The sequence below is a fragment of the Anabrus simplex genome, chromosome 9, assembly GCF_040414725.1.
Source record: "Anabrus simplex isolate iqAnaSimp1 chromosome 9, ASM4041472v1, whole genome shotgun sequence".
NCBI classification, from domain to species: domain Eukaryota; kingdom Metazoa; phylum Arthropoda; class Insecta; order Orthoptera; family Tettigoniidae; genus Anabrus; species Anabrus simplex.
Genome location: NC_090273.1, coordinates 162,369,722 through 162,378,803, shown reverse-complemented (window position 1 = coordinate 162,378,803; position 9,082 = coordinate 162,369,722). Strand labels below are relative to the sequence as shown.

At 38.8% G+C, this 9,082-nt stretch overlaps 1 pseudogene; it reads left to right on the top strand.

Annotated features, from left to right (window-relative positions):
- The first annotated feature begins 701 nt into the window (after nt 1-701).
- Nucleotides 702-2,062, top strand: LOC137502170 (piggyBac transposable element-derived protein 3-like; annotated as a pseudogene).
- Nucleotides 2,063-9,082: the final 7,020 nt, after the last annotated feature.

The window sequence follows — 9,082 nt, the reverse complement described above, 5'->3', positions numbered from 1 at the left end:
GTTTATCAATATTGTTAAGTGGTACTGATATTTATCACATAATGTGATGGTCCTCATACGTGGACCTCAGTTGAGTGTTGTATTATTTTTTCTGTAGGTTTTGATATGGGAGTGATAAGTAATGGCATCACAATTACCGAATGATGCTACAGGAAATACGTTGTTTTATGGCAAAATAACTTACTTTATGTTTATTCCTTTTTTTTACAGAAGGAATATTTCTTGAGGAAAGAGATATATGGGCTTTTCTGGATGAAAGTGATGCGGATCTGTCCGAGGGCGAGCTTGACGAATTCTCAGTTACTGATGTTACTAACTTTGACTCATCTTCTGTGTACGATAATGACGGTGATGTAAATGAAGGTGAAGGTCTTGGAAATGAATGTGTCCTAAATAGAGAAAATGATGTGCTTGGCAACAACGAAGACGAAGGAAACAGATCTATGGAATCGGTGGTATCTCAGGCGCTCACACCTTCAACTACTAAGACCCACGATATGAAATGGAGAAAGAAATCTATGACTTTACAGGACCGCTGCGATGATGAAGTATTTTTAACAGACTATGACAATGAAAAGGGAATTTTAGATTCATTCTTGGAATACCTACCTCTTAGTTTCTGGGAACAACACGCGGAACAAACTAACCTCTATTCAGTTCAAAATCGCGACTTGAAATCCGTAAATACTACTAAGGAAGAAATGATGCATTTGGCTGGTGTGCATGTGATGATGGGTGTGCTGGGTTATCCACAAACCAAAATGTACTGGCAACGTGATACTGAGGTGCCGATAATTTCTAAGTGTATGTCCAGGGATCGTTTTTTCGAACTGAGGAATTTTATGCATTTTGTTGACAATCAAGGGGAACATGAGGGACCACTCTGGAAGGTGAAACCATTTCTTGACTGCGTGAAACAAAAATGCATATCTCTCCCACGGTCAAAGCATGTATCACTTGATGAACAGATGGTGCCTTTCTCAGGCAAGTGTGGGTTTAGGCAGTTTGTCCCTTCAAAACCCAACCCATTAGGATTGAAGAATTTCATTTTGGCAGCACCAGATGGATTAGTTTTAGATTTTATGTTTTACACAGGGGCAGGTACAGTATCGATTGAGGACCAAGAAGAATATGGTCTTGGCGGTGCTATTGTCAAGGTTTTGACAGAAAGTATTCCACAAGATAAAACTCATTGTGTTTACACTGATAGGTTTTTTACCAGTGTAAAATCAGTAGACATGCTACTGCAGAGAAATATATACCAAACAGGGACTGTCATGAAAAACAGGGTGGGATCAGTGTCACAAAAACTGAAAACCGATAAGGAACTGAAAAGGGGAGAATGGGAGGAGTGGGTAAGGGAAGATGAAAAAATGTGCATTGTAAAGTGGAAGGACAACAGAAGTGTTCTTCTTCTGTCTTCATGTGTTGGCAGTGAGCCACCTACAACATGCAAAAGTTGGTCGAAGGAGGAAAAGAAAAAGGTTGTTATTCCTCAGCCATTGATTGTTAAATACTACAATGAAAAAATGGGTGGAGTAGACCTTTGTGATAGATTCATGTCATACTATAGGTGTTACATTCCTACCAACAAATGGCCAGTGCGTATGTTCAACCACTTTGTTGATCTTATAATTGTTGGATAATGTATCACAGATGCTGTGCAGGTAGTGGTATTATTAGACAAAAACGACTCTCATTAATGGATTACAAAATGCACGTAGGAAAGGCATTGATAAATTTTAAGGACATTGGTTACATAAACATTAGTAAACGAGGACGGCCTCCCTCAGCATCCACCAACCCTGTTGACGAAGATGATGACTCCGAGGATGACATGGACAAACAAGGTACGGTGAAAGTGCGAAGAGTTCAGAGTCAACCCATTCCAGAGGTTCGTTTTGACAATATAGGACACTTACCAAAATTTGTTGATGCAAAGAATGCCTCGAAATGCAGAAGGCCTGGATGTCGTTCCAAAACGAGGGTAGTCTGTACAAAATGTGGTATGTACCTTTGCGCTCTAAAAAACAACTGTTTTTGGCATTATCACACCAAGTAATGAGTAGAATGACTTGTGTAGTGAGAAATTGTTCAATTATGTGTATATTTAGTTTCTATGTATGCACAGAGTTCCTATATTATGATGAGAGTGTTTTAGAATAGGTTTTGGTTATTTTACGTTAGTAATACACAGTTTCCATGTTATGAGAGTGTTTTAAAATAGGTTTTGGGTTTTTAAGTAATTAAAGTACATAATTGGAATAAAAACGCATATTGTTTCCAAAAAACCCATCTGCTAAATCAAGAGAACTGTAATCCATAATGTGTTAACAAAGACCTGAGGTCCACATATGAGGACCCTCAGTTATGCCCTTTGGGCACGTTACGAAGAAAAATTTTATTGCATGGTTTGCTTACTAGTGACCCATATTCTCAGAAATGGCATGTATAAAAATTCTGTTTCCGGAGTATTCAGTCCGGGATTGAAGAGGATAGGTTAGCAGAATTATTTCAAAACACATGTTCCAGACACATAAGGACCACGGCAGTGCACAATACCAACAATACAGAAGACAATCAGGCGTATGAAACATCAATGCACCAAGTAACTTTTACACCAGGATGAAAACAAAACCAATAGTTCAGAAAGGACAAATTTGGTTAATTAGTACACAACAGGAAAAACACGAGGGGGAAAACTTGAGGTAGCCCAGACATCAGATGAATACTTAACAACTAGTTGATAGATTACACTAAGTAAGTGGCCCACGACACAACAGATATAGTCAAACACATGCAACCAATAATTAGGAAAGGGAAAACCAGTAAGAACTGTCAAAGTTCAGGCACGAGGCCAACTAGACACCCATACTAACACTGCTTAGTAGAGATGAACCAAAAACCGAGGACCACTCAATATCAGATAACATAAATGAAATGCCTCCAACCACCCAGCAACGCACCAACCGACACTGACCGTAAAAACGGAGTAAAAATGGGAACACCATTCATGTCATAAGCAAAAGCCAGTCTCACAATCAGCATCCATCAGCAATCGCCAAGCAGAAATGGCAACATATAACCCGCGGCAGATCACATATAGCCAGGATTAGTTACCAACAGGTTGATAAAATTTCAACACCTTGTCAAGATACAAGTAAATAAATAATGATGTGAGCGAGCCACAAGTTACCGCAGTAGTATAAATAAGCTTTAACAATACAGGTACAGTTACAAGCCAAAGATTACTAAAACATCATGCGCCACATTTAATTCATAACCTGCATAAATAATTCACGAGAGTTGGTATATAATAATTTCAGAAAAAACAGTACTGGCAAGACAATAAAACAGTTAGGCCATAAATTAGTACTACCAGATAAATACACCCCACAAGTTCAGGTAAATTTAACACCCACCAACTACATAATTTCATTAAGGTTTACAGGACAAGGTCACAGATAGTAACCATGGGAGGGTAGCATGAACCACCATATACTTCAGTACATAACCATTTACACCTAGAAATAGACATAGTTGCATATGCCTAGAAGTTAGGTTAAATTATTCGTCAGTTTCACGCGCCAGAGTCAACGCAGTAGAAAATATAATTTAGAATAAGATAAATTAACGGTTAGCATGTACACAACTTAAGCACAATACAGGAAACCATGATAATAATGATAATAATAACAACATGAAGTCCGGGAGCCACAACCAAAGCCAGGAGAGAAAAAGCAATAAAATGCTCCCAGATCGCTGACAATCACTCACCAAATAGCAACAGAACGAACTTCACACAAACGTAAATGATAGGTAAGTACTCCCAGTTAAGAAAAAATTAATTCTCAGTGAAATCGCAAAGACAGAACACAGGTAGATAATAAAAATAACAAGCTCACAGCCAGCACACACAATACGGATCATGTAGCCAATGGTAACCCTGAGCCAACCAAGTCATACTAAATGACTAAATGATGTTATTCTCTATAGAGTGATAAATAAGTTACAAGATTGTGAGCAACTGCAACGTGACCTCGAAAATGTTGTGAGATGGACAGCAGGCAATGGTATGTTGATAAACGGGGTTAAAAGTCAGGTTGTGAGTTTTACAAGTAGGAAAAGTCCTCTCAGTTTTAATTACTGCGTTGATGGGGTGAAAGTTCCTTTTGGGGATCATTGTAAGTATCTAGGTGTTAATATAAGGAAAGATCTTCATTGGGGTAATCACATAAATGGGATTGTAAATAAAGGGTACAGATCTCTGCACATGGTTATGAGGGTTTTTAGGGGTTGTAGTAAGGATGTAAAGGAGAGGGCATATAAGTCTCTGGTAAGACCCCAACTAGAGTATGGTTCCAGTGTATGGGACCCTCACCAGGATTACCTGATTCAAGAACTGGAAAAAATCCAAAGAAAAGCAGCTCGATTTGTTCTGGGCGATTTCCGACAAAAGAGTAGCGTTACAAAAATGTTGCAATGTTTGGGTTGGGAAGAATTGAGAGAAAGAAGAAGAGCTGCTCGACTAAGTGGTATGTTCCGGGCTGTCAGCGGAGAGATGGCGTGGAATGACATTAGTAGACGAATAAGTTTGAATGGCGTTTATAAAAGTAGGAAAGATCACAATATGAAGATAAAGTTGGAATTCAAGAGGACAAACTGGGGCAAATATTCATTTACAGGAAGGGGAGTTAGGGATTGGAATAACTTACCAAGAGAGATGTTCAATAAATTTCCAATTTCTTTGAAATCATTTAGGAAAAGGCTAGGAAAACAACAAATAGGGAATCTGCCACCTGGGCGACTGCCCTAAATGCAGATCAGTATTGATCGATCGATCGATCGAAACTACAAGTTGTTCAATAATATCAACTTCCACTAACAAACGATAATTAGTTACATACAGTCACTTATCAAATCCGCCGAGAATAAGGAAGGAAATATGACAGGTCACCTCAAAACGTCCAAGCAGAGAGGCTGCATTCACCGCACAGTTACCAGAAGGGTATCAAAATCATATCCAGCAAATTGGTAAATCATTCAGCTCAGCATAAATACAGATGAAGTAAAACAGTGGACGCCATATGGCAGATACATGAAACAAATAAGATAACAGACAAGATAACTGCACTTTTTTACAGTTTTATATCACAGTATTTGTTTTTTTTTTCCTGTTAGTCTTTCAACAACTTAATACCGTACCATTAATATAGAACCTAGGAAGGCTGCAATCAACCTACAGTAGATATGAGCAGTCGGCACTCAAAATAATCAACTATCAGCACAGACACCTCCACCAGACCAGATTACAAAAGTGAGGATGCAACAAACCTACATGAAACCCACAACACCCGAACAAAATAAACCTAAGCTGCTGCTACCACTTAACTCTGCCGCCTTACCGACTATCAGCAGCAGAAGTTAAACATAGCCAATAAAATTAAAGGCAACAGCAAAAATAACACATTAACATCAAAACGTTACGCTACTTTACTTAAAACCATCAGTTACCCAGAGACCATGAACCCAAATAACCCCTGATATAACACTACTAAAGAAAACAAGATGTTCATTGAGAAAAGGTATATATTATTTTATTCAATAAATAAAATTAAAAAGGAGACATAGTCAGAATGAAATTAAAGGAATAAACGCCCTCGAGATAAATCCATCACTAATGAAATCCAAATTAAATAGTGAGCATAAATTTTAAGGTGTTCGGCCGAACGAAAGAAAAGAAAATGAAATCACAGATTTCCTATCTTCTTAAACAACCCAAAGAAACTCTTGCACTTAGTAACCAGTTTTTACAATCCACCTGAAATCATAATTTTTTAAGTTATTCTCTTCCATAGTTTCAACCATTTTAATTTTCTTTCATTATTATACTTCAACAGTACCAACAACCATCACAGAGATTCCACCAGAATTCAGTTCATATCTCACTGCCGGAAAACATAGTTAACCATACAACCCAACAGGAGGGCAGAATAAAACCAACCCCAACAGGAGGGCAGAATAAAACCAACCCCAACAGGAGCGGAGAATAAAATCAACCCCAACAGGAGGGAAGAATAAAACCAACCCCAACAGGAGCGCGGAATAAAACCAACCCCAACAGGAGGGCAGAATAAAACCAACCCCAACAGGAGCGGAGAATAAAACCAACCCCAACAGGAGGGAAGAATAAAACCAACCCCAACAGGAGAGCAGAATAAAACCAACCCCAACAGGAGCGGCGAATAAAACCAACCCCAACAGGAGGGCAGAATAAAACCAACCCCAACAAGAGGGCACAATAAAACCAATCCCAACAGGAGGACAGAATAAAACAAACCCCAGCAAAGTAAAGAAGGGAAATTAAGAAGGAAAAGGAAAGGCAAACAAGTTAATACACCACAGAGATGTAGGGACCACCAAACTCATATAATTAAAATCAAACGCAAAGACCGTGAGCCACCCCATAATAATATTAATCAACCCAACCGGTTGCTATGGAAACGTCAACACATAAAGCGTCCATAGCAACCACCAATATCAAAACAAGTACATACACAGGAGGAAAAGAAACCCCAAAATCATAATGAAATAAGAACACTACAAGATAAAAATAAATTAACGGGAATTGCAAATTAGAATGTGACAGAAAAACATTTAACTGAAATTCAAGTGAAACCTCTTGTGATCTGTAATTTTATAAATGAGCTAGTTAACTTTTCAATTACGCATACCGAAAACGTAACATAAATACAAACCAATTTGCCTTTTCAAAACAAGAAGAAATACGAAATCATAATAACTCATAATAATTTTTTGGAAGTAACCTTCTTAAATTTCACTACCCTCACTTTTCAGCAATATTTAGGCGATATTATCAAGATACAATGAATTAATAAACACCCTAACTAAAATTAAAAGAAGGCGAAGATGGACGCTTTTAGAAGTTCACACACCCGAAATCTTCAGACGCGAAGTTGTGTACATCATTTTCCATAGAATCCAGAGGTAAAAAGGAATTTAATTTTGAAGAGACTTACATTTTGGTTCAAGCTGCAGAAACATGTTTCCATAGTCTACTAACGCAGGGGCACTAGTAGTTTACCATATTCAGAAGAAAAGTACTGTATATAAATAAGAGGACGTCCTGTTTGAGAAATGTTAAGAAGGTTTCGTAGGGCAAAGCCCTCACACAAATTCCAACTATCCAGGCTCCATATCGTATATGGGAACCAGATCCCGCAGGGGAGCAAACACACGTCCTTCCTTCATCTTACACACGCCGCAACTCATGGCGGCCCACATCTATAACAGCATGGCCCCACCGAGCGGAAAGAGAAAGTCAGAGACTCACCCACAAGGAGGCACTACAACTTAGGGCACGGAATCGTACCAGACCAAGTTTAAGGATTTCAAGAGAAAACATTAAAGAAATATAATCTCATAGTTACAACGACGGAGATGGTATCAAATTAATAATATGGGCAAAGCCACGTAGAAAGTACTAGTTGAATACAAGACGGAAATAATTTCCGAATGACACCAATTTCTATAGCACGAATGCAGATTCGAAATATGGTTGGGGAAAGCTAAAACCTCGTCACCAACGTGACACCGTGCAAGTATTGTACTACACCTATCCGCAGGAAGTACCAAATCAAAAGGTATGCACACCGTAGTCGAAGGCTTAAGGTAGCTCTTATTATTATTATTATTATTATTATTATTATTATTATTATTATTATTATTATTATTATTATTAGACCGTTAATTATCACTGGCAAAACCATAAGAAGGTGCGACCCATAAGATCTGGACTGCCCGAGGATAGGAAACAACCCAGATGGCGAAAACATTTTATACCCGTAGGAAATCAGCTTAACAAGTTTATTGAACAAGATAGATGAACACCGAAAAGAGTAAGGAAGAGTCAATATCAACATCAGTAAGACACGTGCCCTATACTAATTCACAGGGGATCAGCCCTGGTCACAATTTAACACCAGAGAACTAACATGCAATAGACAATTCTAGATACAGCTTAGCGATAATACGCCACTTCAAATTACTCAAGGGGGAGCGCAAAATATCCCTAACATAGCATACAATGGCTTCAAGTACCGTATAACTTTCATTAAAATACGCCTCTAGGCGCCTAAGGCTTCTAAGGGAGTTGAATACATTGCTCAACATCTATATTTACATCTTCCAAGGGCACACTCTCCAAATAACTTCTTTTAAGCCGTAATAAACAGATCCAAGGGTTCACACATAACTTTACAAAATCTGATTCAAGCATATTAGGTTTCAAGCAGCTCGGCACTTATAATGTCGTAAAACAACATTTAGCGCCCAACACGGGGCTTAAAAGCGAAGGAGTGTCCTCCAATCATCCGTGAGTTTAATCAAGACTTAGATGCTTAACTCCCATACCCCTAGTGGTCCTAGGTTCGAAGACGGAGCCATGAAGTGCTCAGGTGACAGAGCAAGAAACCAATGCCTACTCCCAGCCTCGCCAAGATTAGCAATGACGCAAGGCTACGTGACGCAAAGCGACACACATAGGCTGCGATATTTGGGCACGGGTCATCCGCAGGAGCAAGGGAGGGGAAAGCCAAGGGGGCAAGTACAGGTCAGGCTGCTCCCAGGGCGGTAAAAATCTTTTACCCTGGGTCCATAATTTGGGAATACTTTATTACAATTTGCCGGAGGGCATAACTCAAAGGGACGAAATAACACAATAGTGCATAAAAATGAGTAGAAAACCATTAAAATTCACATAGCAAGTTGTATAAGGGGGAGGGGAAATCCAATATATGGCTCAGACCTCCCCCCTTAAGCACCAACCAAGGTGATCAATAAATTGTCACCAATAAAATATTCTTGCAGTATAGTCCATTCACTTACTCGTAGGCTAATAATATAATAAAATTCTTGCCTTACAATTAATAAAGATAGTAGAGACATATCTTGCTGTACAAAGTGACGAAAGTTCTTGTCAAAATATCCCGGGATGTCGACAAGTAGTAGTTTCACGAGGTAATGTCTCAGCAGATCGACGAGACCAAGCCGGCCGTACAAG